The 18,858-nt window shown below is 54.8% G+C and overlaps 1 non-coding gene and 9 pseudogenes across 1 annotated transcript; all 10 read left to right on the forward strand.

Moving 5' to 3' along the window:
- Nucleotides 1-2,322: 2,322 nt before the first annotated feature.
- Nucleotides 2,323-2,498, forward strand: LOC145339985 (U2 spliceosomal RNA; annotated as a pseudogene).
- A 215-nt stretch (nt 2,499-2,713) lies between these two features.
- Nucleotides 2,714-2,782, forward strand: LOC145339993 (U2 spliceosomal RNA; annotated as a pseudogene).
- A 430-nt stretch (nt 2,783-3,212) lies between these two features.
- On the forward strand, nt 3,213-3,385 carry LOC145339987 (U2 spliceosomal RNA; annotated as a pseudogene).
- Nucleotides 3,386-7,897: 4,512 nt separating this feature from the next.
- On the forward strand, nt 7,898-8,072 carry LOC145339977 (U2 spliceosomal RNA; annotated as a pseudogene).
- A 215-nt stretch (nt 8,073-8,287) lies between these two features.
- On the forward strand, nt 8,288-8,402 carry LOC145339991 (U2 spliceosomal RNA; annotated as a pseudogene).
- Nucleotides 8,403-12,589: 4,187 nt separating this feature from the next.
- On the forward strand, nt 12,590-12,763 carry LOC145339980 (U2 spliceosomal RNA; annotated as a pseudogene).
- A 215-nt stretch (nt 12,764-12,978) lies between these two features.
- On the forward strand, nt 12,979-13,047 carry LOC145339994 (U2 spliceosomal RNA; annotated as a pseudogene).
- Nucleotides 13,048-13,477: 430 nt separating this feature from the next.
- Nucleotides 13,478-13,652, forward strand: LOC145339978 (U2 spliceosomal RNA; annotated as a pseudogene).
- A 215-nt stretch (nt 13,653-13,867) lies between these two features.
- Nucleotides 13,868-14,059, forward strand: LOC145339961 (U2 spliceosomal RNA). Its single transcript, XR_013886141.1, has one exon. It is a non-coding gene; the product is annotated as a U2 spliceosomal RNA (small nuclear RNA).
- Nucleotides 14,060-14,274: 215 nt separating this feature from the next.
- On the forward strand, nt 14,275-14,407 carry LOC145339988 (U2 spliceosomal RNA; annotated as a pseudogene).
- The last annotated feature ends 4,451 nt before the right edge of the window (nt 14,408-18,858 follow it).

Below are 18,858 nucleotides of genomic sequence, written 5' to 3' on the forward strand. Positions count from 1 at the left end.
CGTCGTGGGACTTGACGGGCCCGGACCTCCTGGAAGTATACGAGAGTATGCTTCTGGAGGGCAGGATGTCAGAATCCATGAGGAAAGGCATCATTACCCTCATCTACAAGCAGAAGGGGGAGAGGGAAGAAATTCGGAATTGGCGACCCATTTCACTATTGAACGTGGATTACAAAATTCTGGCCAAGGTCATCGCCAACCGGGTCAAGTCTGCTCTGGGGTCAGTAATCCATCCTGATCAAACCTGTGCTGTACCCGGCAGGAAGATCTCTGATAGCCTGGCGCTACTCAGGGATACGATCGCCTACGTGCAGGACAGGCAGGTGGATACGTGCCTCATCAGCCTCGACCAGGAGAAGGCGTTTGACAGAATATCGCACAGCTACATGATGGATGTGCTCTCCAAAATGGGTTTTGGGGAGGGAATACGCAATTGGATCCGGCTGCTCTACACAGACATCAGTAGCGCAGTCTCAGTCAACGGGTGGGAAACAGATAGCTTCCAAATCAGGTCTGGAGTCAGACAGGGCTGCCCTCTCTCCTCCGTCCTTTTTGTGTGTTGCATTGAACCCTTTGCCCAGGCCCTCAGAAGCGACCCAGGCATCAAAGGGGTGACAATCCCAGGCAGCGGAGGAACGCAGGTCAAAGCCTCCCTGTACATGGATGACGTGGCTGTGTTCTGCTCGGACCCCTCGTCTGTCCGCAGGCTCCTCCAGGTCTGCGAGCAGTTCGAGCTGGCCTCGGGAGCCAAAGTCAACCAGGGAAAGAGCGAGGCCATGTTCTTTGGGAACTGGGCCGACAAATCCTTTGTCCCCTTCACCGTCAGGGCAGAGTACCTGAAGGTGCTGGGGATATGGTTCGGAGCGGCAGGGGCATGCATCAAAAACTGGGAGGAGCGCATCGCGAAAGCCAGGCAGAAACTCGGCTTGTGGGAGCAACGCTCGCTCTCCATAACAGGGAAAAACCTGGTGATCCGGTGCGAGTTGCTGTCCGTGTTGTTGTACGTGGCGCAGGTGTGGCCTATCCCCAAATCCTGCGCTGCAGCAGTGACGCAGGCCATCTTCAAATTTATCTGGAGATCAAAGATGGATCGCGTCCGGAGGGAGGCGATGCACAAATCTCCAGAGAACGGAGGGAAAGACATTCCCAACGCCGCCCTCATCCTGATGGCCACCTTTGTGTGCGGCTGCATCAAGCTGTGCGTAGATCCTCGGTACACCAACAGCAAGTGCCACTACTTTTTGAGGTTCTACCTGTCCCGAGTGTTGCGAAGGATGGGTCTGGCCACACTGCCGCGGAACGCTCCGAGTAGTTGGACCGTACCGCAGCACCTGTCCTTCGTGGAGAAATTTTTCCGCAAACACACCTTTGACCACAAGGCGATTAAGCAGTGGTCAGCGCGTAACGTCCTTGGGGCCCTGAGAGTAAAGGAGACGGCGGATTCCGTCGGATGGTTCCCTGAGCAGACTGTCAGTGTCATCTGGCAGAACGCCTCATCACCAGAACTGACAAACAAGCACCAAGATCTGGCTTGGCTGGTGGTGAGAAGGGCACTCCCCGTCAGATCCTTTATGCACGCTCGAGGTCTCAACATCACCGCACGCTGCCGTCGAAGCGGCTGCGGGGCTGACGAGACGGTCGCACACCTCCTTTGGGAATGTGCCTTTGCAAAGAAGGTCTGGAGCGAGATGCAGTGGTATTTGTCGCGGTTCGTCCCGAGCAGCTCGGTGACGCAGGACTCTGTGCTCTACGGGCTGTTTCCGGGAACGCACACCGAGACAAATATCAACTGCTGCTGGAAGGTCATCAACTCGGTGAAGGACGCACTTTGGTCCGCCCGAAACTTGCTGATCTTCCAGCTGAAAGAATTGTCCTCGACCGAGTGTTGCAGACTGGCACATTCCAAGGTCCAGGACTACGTGCTGAGGGACGGGCTGAAGCTTGGGGCAGCCGCCGCAAAGGCACAATGGGGAAAGGCCACACTGTAAGGCCTTTTAACGGAGGCAGACCGAGGGCCCAGGAACTGCAGAATACCCTCGACCTGCGTAACTGTGTGCCAATCTAAGCACTAAGGGCACACAGAAATTTTTTGAGCCGTGTACATAGTTTTTTAAGTATTGAAATGTTATCATTGTAATTAGTACAAATATGTAAATATGGAGACATGGACATAGTTTTTTTTTAAGTACTGAAATGTTAAGTACTGAAATGTAGTCACTGTAGTTTTGGACAGATCTGCAAAAATGTTTTCATTCCGCATTGTTTTGCTACTCGAAGCCCTGTACATTGTAATAGTTTACTTGAGATTTTTATGAATAAAGTATATTTTTGGGAAAAAAAAAAATCTGTTCTTATCAGTTTAATATCTGATAGTTCCCCGATCTGGGGACCAAATATTAACCTGATTTTTGGAACAGGGCGCTGGGGAAAGGGGCTCGCTCCTACCACGCCACGCATCGACCTGGTCTTGCACTCTCTCCAGGAACGGTGCACTGACTCACAAGAGCATCAAAAACAGAACATGTGGCAGCACCTGCCTACTGGCACCGCAGGTGTCGACGGCAGAGTAAAGGACGCACACGCTGAGCCCCCTGCTGCGCTGCGACGCTACTGCAGCACTCAGGCAGGCTGACGGTTTTTCTGTGGCCAGCAAGCGGCGCGTGAAAGCCAGTGGCTGAGGAAGGGAGGGGGGCCAGCTGGGAATTGACGGGCTATCGCTTCTCGGCCTTTTGGCTAAGATCAAGTGTAGTATCTTGCTGATCTTCCAGCTGAAAGAACTGTCCTCGACCGAGTGTTGCAGACTGGCACATTCCAAGGTCCAGGACTACGTGCTGAGGGACGGGCTGAAGCTTGGGGCAGCCGCCGCAAAGGCACAATGGGGAAAGGCCACACTGTAAGGCCTTTTAACGGAGGCAGACCGAGGGCCCAGGAACTGCAGAATACCCTCGACCTGCGTAACTGTGTGCCAATCTGAGCACTAACGGCACACAGTAATCTTTTAAGGCGTGTATATAGTTTTTAAGTATTGAAATGTAATCATGGTAATTAGTACAAATATGTAAATTTTGAGACATGGACATAGTTTTTTAAGTACTGAAATGTAGTCACTGTAGTTTTGGACGGATCTGCAAAAATGTTTTGATTCCGCATTGTTTTGCTACTCGAAGCCCTGTACACTGTAATAGATTACTTGAGATTTTTATGAATAAAGTATATTTTTGGAAAAAAAAATCTGTTCTTATCAGTTTAATATCTGATAGTTCCCCGATCTGGGGACCAAATATTAACCTGATTTTTGGAACAGGGCGCTGGGGAAAGGGGCTCGCTCCTACCACGCCACGCATCGACCTGGTCTTGCACTCTCTCCAGGAACGGTGCACTGACTCACAAGAGCATCAAAAACAGAACATGTGGCAGCACCTGCCTACTGGCACCGCAGGTGTCGACGGCAGAGTAAAGGACGCACACGCTGAGCCCCCTGCTGCGCTGCGACGCTACTGCAGCACTCAGGCAGGCTGACGGTTTTTCTGTGGCCAGCAAGCGGCGCGTGAAAGCCAGTGGCTGAGGAAGGGAGGGGGGCCAGCTGGGAATTGACGGGCTATCGCTTCTCGGCCTTTTGGCTAAGATCAAGTGTAGTATCAGAGGGACAGACGACCGGTCCAGAAGCAGGCCCGGAAAAGGTTTCGGAAGGACGAGCGGACCCCCCAGTGCAGCAGGAGGACGCATCGTCAGCACCACCAGCAGAGGGCGCCGAAGCCATGGAACAGGAGAGCTCGGAGCTCGAAAGCCCCTGGCTGAAAGTCAAATCCAGCAGAAAGATACGGAAAAGGAAATCCGTGGCAGCGAGACCCCTCAACGGTGACGAGAGAAAAGCTGCCAGACGACGACAGAACCTCAAGAGGCTCTTTTCAAAAGCGACGAAGAATCCACAGGTGACGGGGAGAACCGAGGCCATCGCAGCAGCAGCAGACCATCCAGACGGCCACATGAGTCCGACGATGTCACCCAGTCGCCGACGAGGATTTGAGGCAGTTTCGGACGGATATATCAGCCCTGCCGCCCTGCAGAACTTCGTCAGCACCACAGGAATGCGGAACCGGGTGCATGCTGACTGACGGACATGTAAGAACTGCCAAATCTTTTTGTACTTTAAAAATGTCTTTTAAGTTTGCCTCGGTAAATGTACGCAGTGTCAAAGACGGGTTGAGATGTGCGTCCACGTTATCCTACCTGGCCAACGTCAAAGCCGACCTGCTGTTCCTGCAGGAGTGTGGGATCCCTCACCTCAGCAGCTACAGGCGCTGGTCGAGTGCGTGGTCCCACGGACCATCCATCTGGTCAGGTGGGAACGACTGCCGTTCCTCGGGCCTCGGCATCCTGCTGCGGGGAGGTGGCTTCACCATCTCCGAAGTTAGGGAGGTGGTGGGGGGACGCCTTCTCGTAGCAGACGTCACGTACAAAAACTGCCCTCTCAGGCTGATTAATGTGTATGCCCCTGCCGCCAGAACCGAGCGGCTGGCGGTTTTTGAGCAGCTGCCACAGCTGCTCACCACCTCCAGGCCGGTCATTCTGGGTGGGGACTTCAATTGTATCCTAGACAAGGCCGACCGATCCAGCAGGGCTGAAAACAAACTGGACGCTACGTCCAGAGCCCTGCTGGAGACGGTCAAAGATGCCAAGCTGCTCGACGTCTTCAGCAACCCAGCAGACGGAGGGCAGCGCAGGTACACGTGGTCGCGGCCCGACGGGTCGGTTCGCTCCAGAATCGACTTTATGTTTGTGTCCCGCGCGCTCACGGTCAGGCCCACCGACGTCAGGCCGGTGTTCTTTTCTGACCACTGCCTCCTGCTGGCCGACTGTCAACTGGAGGCAAACCAGAAAGTGGGCAGGGGGTCCTGGAAGCTGAATGTAGAACTGTTGACCCCAGAGAACCTCGAGGAACTCAGGAGGGATTACCACGGTTGGAGGACCGTCAAACCCTTCTTTGAGTCTCCATCGCTCTGGTGGGAAACCATCAAAGGCAACATCAAAAGGTTCTTCATTCGCAAAGGGGTTCAGAAGGCGAGGGAGAGACGGCGGGACATGTCCCGACTCCAGAAAAGCATGCAGGAACTGCTCCAACTGCAGTCGATGGGGGTCGATGTCAAGGAGGAGCTCCAGGAGGTGAAGAGCCAGCAAGCCTCGCTCTTTGCCTCGGAGGCCGCCAAGGTCATCTTCCGGTCCAGGGTCCGCTCCGTGGAGCAGGACGAAAAGTGCTCACGCTTCTTCTTCCAGAAGGTGCACAGAGAAACCTCTGTGATCAGCAGCCTGAAGGAAGAGGACGGCTCAGTGGGGTCATCGCAGTCTGACATTCTGAGGATCTGCAAATCCTTCTATGCCGGACTGTATGACCTGAAGCCGACAGACAGCACGGCCTCCCAGTCTTTCCTGTCGTCTATCACGCAGGTCTTAGACGACGGTGAGCGGGACAGCCTGGAGAGACCGGTATCTCTGGAAGAGTTGACCAAGGCCGTCGAGTCCTTGCAGAAGGGTAAAACTCCCGGAAGCGACGGCTTACCGGCGGAGTTTTACTCGGCGTTGTGGGACTTGACGGGCCCGGACCTCCTGGAAGTATACGAGAGTATGCTTCTGGAGGGCAGGATGTCAGAATCCATGAGGAAAGGCATCATTACCCTCATCTACAAGCAGAAGGGGGAGAGGGAAGAAATTCGGAATTGGCGACCCATTTCACTATTGAACGTGGATTACAAAATTCTGGCCAAGGTCATCGCCAACCGGGTCAAGTCTGCTCTGGGGTCAGTAATCCACCCTGATCAAACCTGTGCTGTACCCGGCAGGAAGATCTCTGATAGCCTGGCGCTACTCAGGGATACGATCGCCTACGTGCAGGACAGGCAGGTGGATACGTGCCTCATCAGCCTCGACCAGGAGAAGGCGTTTGACAGAATATCGCACAGCTACATGATGGATGTGCTCTCCAAAATGGGTTTTGGGGAGGGAATACGCAATTGGATCCGGCTGCTCTACACAGACATCAGTAGCGCAGTCTCAGTCAACGGGTGGGAAACAGATAGCTTCCAAATCAGGTCTGGAGTCAGACAGGGCTGCCCTCTCTCCTCCGTCCTTTTTGTGTGTTGCATTGAACCCTTTGCCCAGGCCCTCAGAAGCGACCCAGGCATCAAAGGGGTGACAATCCCAGGCAGCGGAGGCACGCAGGTCAAAGCCTCCCTGTACATGGATGACGTGGCTGTGTTCTGCTCGGACCCCTCGTCTGTCCGCAGGCTCCTCCAGGTCTGCGAGCAGTTCGAGCTGGCCTCGGGAGCCAAAGTCAACCAGGGAAAGAGCGAGGCCATGTTCTTTGGGAACTGGGCCGACAAATCCTTTGTCCCCTTCACCGTCAGGGCAGAGTACCTGAAGGTGCTGGGGATATGGTTCGGAGCGGCAGGGGCATGCATCAAAAACTGGGAGGAGCGCATCGCGAAAGCCAGGCAGAAACTGGGCCTGTGGGAGAATCGCTCGCTCTCCATAACAGGGAAAAACCTGGTGATCCGGTGCGAGTTGCTGTCCGTGTTGTTGTACGTGGCGCAGGTGTGGCCTATCCCCAAATCCTGCGCTGCAGCAGTGACGCAGGCCATCTTCAAATTTATCTGGAGATCAAAGATGGATCGCGTCCGGAGGGAGGCGATGCACAAATCTCCAGAGAACGGAGGGAAAGACATTCCCAACGCCGCCCTCATCCTGATGGCCACCTTTGTGTGCGGCTGCATCAAGCTGTGCGTAGATCCTCGGTACACCAACAGCAAGTGCCACTACTTTTTGAGGTTCTACCTGTCCCGAGTGTTGCGAAGGATGGGTCTGGCCACACTGCCGCAGAACGCTCCGAGTAGTTGGACCGTCCCGCAGCACCTGTCCTTCGTGGAGAAATTTTTCCGCAAACACACCTTTGACCACAAGGCGATTAAGCAGTGGTCAGCGCGTAACGTCCTTGGGGCCCTGAGAGAAAAGGAGACGGCGGATCCTGTCGGATGGTTCCCTGAGCAGACTGTCAGTGTCATCTGGCAGAACGCCTCATCACCAGAACTGACAAACAAGCACCAAGATCTGGCTTGGCTGGTGGTGAGAAGGGCACTCCCCGTCAGATCCTTTATGCACGCTCGAGGTCTCAACATCACCGCACGCTGCCCTCGAAGCGGCTGCGGGGCTGACGAGACGGTCGCACACCTCCTTTGGGAATGTGCCTTTGCAAAGAAGGTCTGGAGCGAGATGCAGTGGTATTTGTCGCGGTTCGTCCCGAGCAGCTCGGTGACGCAGGACTCTGTGCTCTACGGGCTGTTTCCGGGAACGCACACCGAGACAAATATCAACTGCTGCTGGAAGGTCATCAACTCGGTGAAGGACGCACTTTGGTCCGCCCGAAACTTGCTGATCTTCCAGCTGAAAGAATTGTCCTCGACCGAGTGTTGCAGACTGGCACATTCCAAGGTCCAGGACTACGTGCTGAGGGACGGGCTGAAGCTTGGGGCAGCCGCCGCAAAGGCACAATGGGGAAAGGCCACGCTGTAAGGCCTTTTAACGGAGGCAGACCGAGGGCCCAGGAACTGCAGAATACCCTCGACCTGCGTAACTGTGTGCCAATCTGAGCACTAACGGCACACAGAAATTTTTTGAGCCGTGTATATAGTTTTTTAAGTATTGAAATGTAATCATTGTAATTAGTACAAATATGTAAATATGGAGACATGGACATAGTTTTTTTTTAAGTACTGAAATGTTAAGTACTGAAATGTAGTCACTGTAGTTTTGGACAGATCTGCAAAAATGTTTTGATTCCGCATTGTTTTGCTACTCGAAGCCCTGTACACTGTAATAGATTACTTGAGATTTTTATGAATAAAGTATATTTTTGGAAAAAAAAAAATCTGTTCTTATCAGTTTAATATCTGATAGTTCCCCGATCTGGGGACCAAATATTAACCTGATTTTTGGAACAGGGCGCTGGGGAAAGGGGCTCGCTCCTACCACGCCACGCATCGACCTGGTCTTGCACTCTCTCCAGGAACGGTGCACTGACTCACAAGAGCATCAAAAACAGAACATGTGGCAGCACCTGCCTACTGGCACCGCAGGTGTCGACGGCAGAGTAAAGGACGCACACGCTGAGCCCCCTGCTGCGCTGCGACGCTACTGCAGCACTCAGGCAGGCTGACGGTTTTTCTGTGGCCAGCAAGCGGCGCGTGAAAGCCAGTGGCTGAGGAAGGGAGGGGGGCCAGCGGGGAATTGACGGGCTATCGCTTCTCGGCCTTTTGGCTAAGATCAAGTGTAGTATCTGTTCTTATCAGTTTACAGACGACCGGTCCAGAAGCAGGCCCGGAAAAGGCTTCGGAAGGACGAGCGGACCCCCCAGTGCAGCAGGAGCATCGTCAGCACCACCAGCAGAGGGCGCCGAAGCCCTGGAACAGGAGAGCTCGGAGCTCGAAAGCCCCTGGCTGAAAGTCAAATCCAGCAGAAAGGTACGGAAAAGGAAATCCGTGGCAGCGAGACCCCTCAACGGTGACGAGAGAAAAGCTGCCAGACGACGACAGAACCTCAAGAGGCTCTTTTCAAAAGCGACGAAGAATCCACAGGTGACGGGGAGAACCGAGGCCATCGCAGCAGCAGCAGACCATCCAGACGGCCACATGACTCCCACGATGTCACCCAGTCGCCGACGAGGATTTGAGGCAGGTTCGGACGGATATATCAGCCCTGCCGCCCTGCAGAACTTCGTCAGCACCACAGGAATGCGGAACCGGGTGCATGCTGACTGACGGACATGTAAGAACTGCCAAATCTTTTTGTACTTTAAAAATGTCTTTTAAGTTTGCCTCGGTAAATGTACGCAGTGTCAAAGATGGGTTGAGATGTGCGTCCACATTATCCTACCTGGCCAACGTCAAAGCCGACCTGCTGTTCCTGCAGGAGTGTGGGATCCCTCACCTCAGCAGCTACAGGCGCTGGTCGAGTGCGTGGTCCCACGGACCGTCCATCTGGTCAGGTGGGAACGACTGCCGTTCCTCGGGCCTCGGCATCCTGCTGCGGGGAGGTGGCTTTACCATCTCCGAAGTTAGGGAGGTGGTGGGGGGACGCCTTCTCGTAGCAGACGTCACGTACAAAAACTGCCCTCTCAGGCTGATTAATGTGTATGCCCCTGCCGCCAGAACCGAGCGGCTGGCGGTTTTTGAGCAGCTGCCACAGCTGCTCACCACCTCCAGGCCGGTCATTCTGGGTGGGGACTTCAATTGTATCCTAGACAAGGCCGACCGATCCAGCAGGGCTGAAAACAAACTGGACGCTACGTCCAGAGCCCTGCTGGAGACGGTCAAAGATGCCAAGCTGCTCGACGTCTTCAGCAACCCAGCAGACGGAGGGCAGCGCAGGTACACGTGGTCGCGGCCGGACAGGTCGGTTCGCTCCAGGATCGACTTTATGTTTGTGTCCCGCGCGCTCACGGTCAGGCCCACCGACGTCAGGCCGGTGTTCTTTTCTGACCACTGCCTCCTGCTGGCCGACTGTCAGCTGGAGGCAAACCAGAAAGTGGGCAGGGGGTCCTGGAAGCTGAATGTAGAACTGTTGACCCCAGAGAACCTCGAGGAACTCAGGAGGGATTACCACGGTTGGAGGACCGTCAAACCCTTCTTTGAGTCTCCATCGCTCTGGTGGGAAACCATCAAAGGCAACATCAAACGGTTCTTCATTCGCAAAGGGGTTCAGAAGGCCAGGGAGAGACGGCGGGACATGTCCCGACTCCAGAAAAGCATGCAGGAACTGCTCCAACTGCAGTCGATGGGGGTCGATGTCAAGGAGGAGCTCCAGGAGGTGAAGAGCCAGCAAGCCTCGCTCTTTGCCTCGGAGGCCGCCAAGGTCATCTTCCGGTCCAGGGTCCGCTCCGTGGAGCAGGACGAAAAGTGCTCACGCTTCTTCTTCCAGAAGGTGCACAGAGAAACCTCTGTGATCAGCAGCCTGAAGGAAGAGGACGGCTCAGTGGGGTCATCGCAGTCTGACATTCTGAGGATCTGCAAATCCTTCTATGCCGGACTGTATGACCTGAAGCCGACAGACAGCACGGCCTCCCAGTCTTTCCTGTCGTCTATCACGCAGGTCTTAGACGACGGTGAGCGGGACAGCCTGGAGAGACCGGTATCTCTGGAAGAGCTGACCAAGGCCGTCGAGTCCTTGCAGAAGGGTAAAACTCCCGGAAGCGACGGCTTACCGGCAGAGTTTTACTCGGCGTCGTGGGACTTGACGGGCCCGGACCTCCTGGAAGTATACGAGAGTATGCTTCTGGAGGGCAGGATGTCAGAATCCATGAGGAAAGGCATCATTACCCTCATCTACAAGCAGAAGGGGGAGAGGGAAGAAATTCGGAATTGGCGACCCATTTCACTATTGAACGTGGATTACAAAATTCTGGCCAAGGTCATCGCCAACCGGGTCAAGTCTGCTCTGGGGTCAGTAATCCATCCTGATCAAACCTGTGCTGTACCCGGCAGGAAGATCTCTGATAGCCTGGCGCTACTCAGGGATACGATCGCCTACGTGCAGGACAGGCAGGTGGATACGTGCCTCATCAGCCTCGACCAGGAGAAGGCGTTTGACAGAATATCGCACAGCTACATGATGGATGTGCTCTCCAAAATGGGTTTTGGGGAGGGAATACGCAATTGGATCCGGCTGCTCTACACAGACATCAGTAGCGCAGTCTCAGTCAACGGGTGGGAAACAGATAGCTTCCAAATCAGGTCTGGAGTCAGACAGGGCTGCCCTCTCTCCTCCGTCCTTTTTGTGTGTTGCATTGAACCCTTTGCCCAGGCCCTCAGAAGCGACCCAGGCATCAAAGGGGTGACAATCCCAGGCAGCGGAGGAACGCAGGTCAAAGCCTCCCTGTACATGGATGACGTGGCTGTGTTCTGCTCGGACCCCTCGTCTGTCCGCAGGCTCCTCCAGGTCTGCGAGCAGTTCGAGCTGGCCTCGGGAGCCAAAGTCAACCAGGGAAAGAGCGAGGCCATGTTCTTTGGGAACTGGGCCGACAAATCCTTTGTCCCCTTCACCGTCAGGGCAGAGTACCTGAAGGTGCTGGGGATATGGTTCGGAGCGGCAGGGGCATGCATCAAAAACTGGGAGGAGCGCATCGCGAAAGCCAGGCAGAAACTCGGCTTGTGGGAGCAACGCTCGCTCTCCATAACAGGGAAAAACCTGGTGATCCGGTGCGAGTTGCTGTCCGTGTTGTTGTACGTGGCGCAGGTGTGGCCTATCCCCAAATCCTGCGCTGCAGCAGTGACGCAGGCCATCTTCAAATTTATCTGGAGATCAAAGATGGATCGCGTCCGGAGGGAGGCGATGCACAAATCTCCAGAGAACGGAGGGAAAGACATTCCCAACGCCGCCCTCATCCTGATGGCCACCTTTGTGTGCGGCTGCATCAAGCTGTGCGTAGATCCTCGGTACACCAACAGCAAGTGCCACTACTTTTTGAGGTTCTACCTGTCCCGAGTGTTGCGAAGGATGGGTCTGGCCACACTGCCGCGGAACGCTCCGAGTAGTTGGACCGTACCGCAGCACCTGTCCTTCGTGGAGAAATTTTTCCGCAAACACACCTTTGACCACAAGGCGATTAAGCAGTGGTCAGCGCGTAACGTCCTTGGGGCCCTGAGAGTAAAGGAGACGGCGGATTCCGTCGGATGGTTCCCTGAGCAGACTGTCAGTGTCATCTGGCAGAACGCCTCATCACCAGAACTGACAAACAAGCACCAAGATCTGGCTTGGCTGGTGGTGAGAAGGGCACTCCCCGTCAGATCCTTTATGCACGCTCGAGGTCTCAACATCACCGCACGCTGCCGTCGAAGCGGCTGCGGGGCTGACGAGACGGTCGCACACCTCCTTTGGGAATGTGCCTTTGCAAAGAAGGTCTGGAGCGAGATGCAGTGGTATTTGTCGCGGTTCGTCCCGAGCAGCTCGGTGACGCAGGACTCTGTGCTCTACGGGCTGTTTCCGGGAACGCACACCGAGACAAATATCAACTGCTGCTGGAAGGTCATCAACTCGGTGAAGGACGCACTTTGGTCCGCCCGAAACTTGCTGATCTTCCAGCTGAAAGAATTGTCCTCGACCGAGTGTTGCAGACTGGCACATTCCAAGGTCCAGGACTACGTGCTGAGGGACGGGCTGAAGCTTGGGGCAGCCGCCGCAAAGGCACAATGGGGAAAGGCCACACTGTAAGGCCTTTTAACGGAGGCAGACCGAGGGCCCAGGAACTGCAGAATACCCTCGACCTGCGTAACTGTGTGCCAATCTAAGCACTAAGGGCACACAGAAATTTTTTGAGCCGTGTACATAGTTTTTTAAGTATTGAAATGTTATCATTGTAATTAGTACAAATATGTAAATATGGAGACATGGACATAGTTTTTTTTTAAGTACTGAAATGTTAAGTACTGAAATGTAGTCACTGTAGTTTTGGACAGATCTGCAAAAATGTTTTCATTCCGCATTGTTTTGCTACTCGAAGCCCTGTACATTGTAATAGTTTACTTGAGATTTTTATGAATAAAGTATATTTTTGGAAAAAAAAAATCTGTTCTTATCAGTTTAATATCTGATAGTTCCCCGATCTGGGGACCAAATATTAACCTGATTTTTGGAACAGGGCGCTGGGGAAAGGGGCTCGCTCCTACCACGCCACGCATCGACCTGGTCTTGCACTCTCTCCAGGAACGGTGCACTGACTCACAAGAGCATCAAAAACAGAACATGTGGCAGCACCTGCCTACTGGCACCGCAGGTGTCGACGGCAGAGTAAAGGACGCACACGCTGAGCCCCCTGCTGCGCTGCGACGCTACTGCAGCACTCAGGCAGGCTGACGGTTTTTCTGTGGCCAGCAAGCGGCGCGTGAAAGCCAGTGGCTGAGGAAGGGAGGGGGGCCAGCTGGGAATTGACGGGCTATCGCTTCTCGGCCTTTTGGCTAAGATCAAGTGTAGTATCTTGCTGATCTTCCAGCTGAAAGAACTGTCCTCGACCGAGTGTTGCAGACTGGCACATTCCAAGGTCCAGGACTACGTGCTGAGGGACGGGCTGAAGCTTGGGGCAGCCGCCGCAAAGGCACAATGGGGAAAGGCCACACTGTAAGGCCTTTTAACGGAGGCAGACCGAGGGCCCAGGAACTGCAGAATACCCTCGACCTGCGTAACTGTGTGCCAATCTGAGCACTAACGGCACACAGTAATCTTTTAAGGCGTGTATATAGTTTTTAAGTATTGAAATGTAATCATGGTAATTAGTACAAATATGTAAATTTTGAGACATGGACATAGTTTTTTAAGTACTGAAATGTAGTCACTGTAGTTTTGGACGGATCTGCAAAAATGTTTTGATTCCGCATTGTTTTGCTACTCGAAGCCCTGTACACTGTAATAGATTACTTGAGATTTTTATGAATAAAGTATATTTTTGGAAAAAAAAAAATCTGTTCTTATCAGTTTAATATCTGATAGTTCCCCGATCTGGGGACCAAATATTAACCTGATTTTTGGAACAGGGCGCTGGGGAAAGGGGCTCGCTCCTACCACGCCACGCATCGACCTGGTCTTGCACTCTCTCCAGGAACGGTGCACTGACTCACAAGAGCATCAAAAACAGAACATGTGGCAGCACCTGCCTACTGGCACCGCAGGTGTCGACGGCAGAGTAAAGGACGCACACGCTGAGCCCCCTGCTGCGCTGCGACGCTACTGCAGCACTCAGGCAGGCTGACGGTTTTTCTGTGGCCAGCAAGCGGCGCGTGAAAGCCAGTGGCTGAGGAAGGGAGGGGGGCCAGCTGGGAATTGACGGGCTATCGCTTCTCGGCCTTTTGGCTAAGATCAAGTGTAGTATCTGTTCTTATCAGTTTAATATCTGATAGTTCCCCGATCTGGGGACCAAATATTAACCTGATTTTTGGAACAGGGCGCTGGGGAAAGGGGCTCGCTCCTACCACGCCACGCATCGACCTGGTCTTGCACTCTCTCCAGGAACGGTGCACTGACTCACAAGAGCATCAAAAACAGAACATGTGGCAGCACCTGCCTACTGGCACCGCAGGTGTCGACGGCAGAGTAAAGGACGCACACGCTGAGCCCCCTGCTGCGCTGCGACGCTACTGCAGCACTCAGGCAGGCTGACGGTTTTTCTGTGGCCAGCAAGCGGCGCGTGAAAGCCAGTGGCTGAGGAAGGGAGGGGGGCCAGCTGGGAATTGACGGTCTATCGCTTCTCGGCCTTTTGGCTAAGATCAAGTGTAGTATCTGTTCTTATCAGTTTAGAGGTGTCTCCTCGAAGGGGATTGCCACCGGTGGAAACCTAACGGTGCCGACTAAGCCGGTTGAGCGTCCACCCCTTCAGGATTGGGTCAGTTGCTCGGGTGTACTCCATACAAACTGACTGGCCTCGGACTGAGAGCCGTTCTCACTGTCTACAAGCGATCTTAGCCTGAGGCTCGAATTTCGCAAAGAGCTATCGGATCTCGATGGGCGTTGTGGAAGCTGGCGTCAGACGATCGGGAGAAGACCGTCTGCAACACTTGAGCTCTGCTGCTATTGGTGGACCTTAATGCTGGTTTCAAGCCTCTGGCTTGGACCAAACGCCGGTACTGTACGACTCAGTGTCGCTGAACTATGGCTGCAGCTACATCGAAAGCTACAGGCCAAGGACTGCCCAACACCATCCGGGTGAAGGCTTCAGGAGGAGACTCGCCCGTGGGCCGAGACTTCGTCGTGAAGAAGGTACTGTTTGAGTGCTGCGGATTCCAGGCAGCAGACGTCTACGGTGTGGCTGAATACAGCAACCAGCCCTACGTGGACGTCAGCTTCAGGAGCCTGTCAGGATGCCTCAAGTTCCTGACAGCCCTCAAGGAGAAAGGCAAAGAGGGGCCCCTCTCCATCCTGACGGCGGAGCCCCTGTTCACCGTGCCGTCCCAGAGGAACCGGGTTATCACGTTCCAAATGTATAACCCCTACGTCCCTGCGGCTGATGTGCTGACGTTCCTCTCCAGGTACGTGGAGGTGAAGGGTGAGAGCGCGGATGTGATGGACAAGTACGGAATCTGGACCTGTAAGAGACAGGTGAGAGTAACTCTCAGGACCGACCCCAACGGAGACCTCCTGCACCCGCCCTCCAATTTTGCCATCGGGGGGAATCGAGGCTTCCTGTACTACGCGGGACAGCCTCGAGTGTGCCGAATCTGCGGCAAAACCGGCCATTTTGCCGCGAGCTGCAGCACCACCTTCTGCAGAAACTGCTTGAAGGAGGGGCACGCGACAAAGGACTGCAGCGACAGCAAATGTTGCAACCTGTGTGGGGAGGCTGGCCACGTCTACAGAGCCTGCCCCAAGCGAAAGGCCACTTACGCCCAGATCACCGGAGGCGGAGTGAAGAAGGCAAGCGTCCGTGCCACCTCAGAGGGACAGACGACCGGTCCAGAAGCAGGCCCGGAAAAGGCTTCGGAAGGACGAACGGACCCCCCAGTGCAGCAGGAGGACGCATCGTCAGCACCACCAGCAGAGGGCGCCGAAGCCATGGAACAGGAGAGCTCGGAGCTCGAAAGCCCCTGGCTGAAAGTCAAATCCAGCAGAAAGATACGGAAAAGGAAATCCGTGGCAGCGAGACCCCTCAACGGTGACGAGAGAAAAGCTGCCAGACGACGACAGAACCTCAAGAGGCTCTTTTCAAAAGCGACGAAGAATCCACAGGTGACGGGGAGAACCGAGGCCATCGCAGCAGCAGCAGACCATCCAGACGGCCACATGACTCCCACGATGTCACCCAGTCGCCGACGAGGATTTGAGGCAGGTTCGGACGGATATATCAGCCCTGCCGCCCTGCAGAACTTCGTCAGCACCACAGGAATGCGGAACCGGGTGCATGCTGACTGACGGACATGTAAGAACTGCCAAATCTTTTTGTACTTTAAAAATGTCTTTTAAGTTTGCCTCGGTAAATGTACGCAGTGTCAAAGATGGGTTGAGATGTGCGTCCACATTATCCTACCTGGCCAACGTCAAAGCCGACCTGCTGTTCCTGCAGGAGTGTGGGATCCCTCACCTCAGCAGCTACAGGCGCTGGTCGAGTGCGTGGTCCCACGGACCGTCCATCTGGTCAGGTGGGAACGACTGCCGTTCCTCGGGCCTCGGCATCCTGCTGCGGGGAGGTGGCTTCACCATCTCCGAAGTTAGGGAGGTGGTGGGGGGACGCCTTCTCGTAGCAGACGTCACGTACAAAAACTGCCCTCTCAGGCTGATTAATGTGTATGCCCCTGCCGCCAGAACCGAGCGGCTGGCGGTTTTTGAGCAGCTGCCACAGCTGCTCACCACCTCCAGGCCGGTCATTCTGGGTGGGGACTTCAATTGTATCCTAGACAAGGCCGACCGATCCAGCAGGGCTGAAAACAAACTGGACGCTACGTCCAGAGCCCTGCTGGAGACGGTCAAAGATGCCAAGCTGCTCGACGTCTTCAGCAACCCAGCAGACGGAGGGCAGCGCAGGTACACGTGGTCGCGGCCCGACGGGTCGGTTCGCTCCAGGATCGACTTTATGTTTGTGTCCCGCGCGCTCACGGTCAGGCCCACCGACGTCAGGCCGGTGTTCTTTTCTGACCACTGCCTCCTGCTGGCCGACTGTCAGCTGGAGGCAAACCAGAAAGTGGGCAGGGGGTCCTGGAAGCTGAATGTAGAACTGTTGACCCCAGAGAACCTCGAGGAACTCAGGAGGGATTACCACGGTTGGAGGACCGTCAAACCCTTCTTTGAGTCTCCATCGCTCTGGTGGGAAACCATCAAAGGCAACATCAAAAAGTTCTTCATTCGCAAAGGGGTTCAGAAGGCCAGGGAGAGACGGCGGGACATGTCCCGACTCCAGAAAAGCATGCAGGAACTGCTCCAACTGCAGTCGATGGGGGTCGATGTCAAGGAGGAGCTCCAGGAGGTGAAGAGCCAGCAAGCCTCGCTCTTTGCCTCGGAGGCCGCCAAGGTCATCTTCCGGTCCAGGGTCCGCTCCGTGGAGCATGACGAAAAGTGCTCACGCTTCTTCTTCCAGAAGGTGCACAGAGAAACCTCTGTGATCAGCAGCCTGAAGGAAGAGGACGGCTCAGTGGGGTCATCGCAGTCTGACATTCGGAGGATCTGCAAATCCTTCTATGCCGGACTGTATGACCTGAAGCCGACAGACAGCACGGCCTCCCAGTCTTTCCTGTCGTCTATCACGCAGGTCTTAGACGACGGTGAGCGGGACAGCCTGGAGAGACCGGTATCTCTGGAAGAGCTGACCAAGGCCGTCGAGTCCTTGCAGAAGGGTAAAACTCCCGGAAGCGACGGCTTACCGGCGGAGTTTTACTCGGCGTTGTGGGACTTGACGGGCCCGGACCTCCTGGAAGTATACGAGAGTATGCTTCTGGAGGGCAGGATGTCAGAATCCATGAGGAAAGGCATCATTACCCTCATCTACAAGCAGAAGGGGGAGAGGGAAGAAATTCGGAATTGGCGACCCATCTCACTATTGAACGTGGATTACAAAATTCTGGCCAAGGTCATCGCCAACCGGGTCAAGTCTGCTCTGGGGTCAGTAATCCATCCTGATCAAACCTGTGCTGTACCCGGCAGGAAGATCTCTGACAGCCTGGCGCTACTCAGGGATACGATCGCCTACGTGCAGGACAGGCAGGTGGATACGTGCCTCATCAGCCTCGACCAGGAGAAGGCGTTTGACAGAATATCGCACAACTACATGATGGATGTGCTCTCCAAAATGGGTTTTGGGGAGGGAATACGCAATTGGATCCGGCTGCTCTACACAGACATCAGTAGCGCAGTCTCAGTCAACGGGTGGGAAACAGATAGCTTCCAAATCAGGTCTGGAGTCAGACAGGGCTGCCCTCTCTCCTCCGTCCTTTTTGTGTGTTGCATTGAACCCTTTGCCCAGGCCCTCAGAAGCGACCCAGGCATCAAAGGGGTGACAATCCCAGGCAGCGGAGGCACGCAGGTCAAAGCCTCCCTGTACATGGATGACGTGGCTGTGTTCTGCTCGGACCCCTCGTCTGTCCGCAGGCTCCTCCAGGTCTGCGAGCAGTTCGAGCTGGCCTCGGGAGCCAAAGTCAACCAGGGAAAGAGCGAGGCCATGTTCTTTGGGAACTGGGCCGACAAATCCTTTGTCCCCTTCACCGTCAGGGCAGAGTACCTGAAGGTGCTGGGGATATGGTTCGGAGCGGCAGGGGCATGCATCAAAAACTGGGAGGAGCGCATCGCGAAAGCCAGGCAGAAACTGGGCTTGTGGGAGAAACGCTTGCTCTCCATAACAGGGAAAAACCTGGTGATCCGGTGCGAGTTGCTGTCCGTGTTGTTGTACGTGGCGCAGGTGTGGCCTATCCCCAAATCCTGCGCTGCAGCAGTGACGCAGGCCATCTTCAAATTTATCTGGAGATCAAAGATGGATCGCGTCCGGAGGGAGGCGATGCACAAATCTCCAGAGAACGGAGGGAAAGACATTCCCAACGCCGCCCTCATCCTGATGGCCACCTTTGTGTGCGGCTGCATCAAGCTGTGCGTAGATCCTCGGTACACCAACAGCAAGTGCCACTACTTTCTGAGGTTCTACCTGTCCCGAGTGTTGCGAAGGATGGGTCTGGCCACACTGCCGCGGAACGCTCCGAGTAGTTGGACCGTACCGCAGCACCTGTCCTTCGTGGAGAAATTTTTCCGCAAACACACCTTTGACCACAAGGCGATTAAGCAGTGGTCAGCGCGTAACGTCCTTGGGGCCCTGAGAGAAAAGGAGACGGCGGATCCTGTCGGATGGTTCCC

The sequence above is a fragment of the Carcharhinus amblyrhynchos genome, unplaced genomic scaffold, assembly GCF_965287045.1.
Source record: "Carcharhinus amblyrhynchos unplaced genomic scaffold, sCarAmb.v2.hapA scaffold_734, whole genome shotgun sequence".
Lineage (NCBI taxonomy): Eukaryota > Metazoa > Chordata > Chondrichthyes > Carcharhiniformes > Carcharhinidae > Carcharhinus > Carcharhinus amblyrhynchos.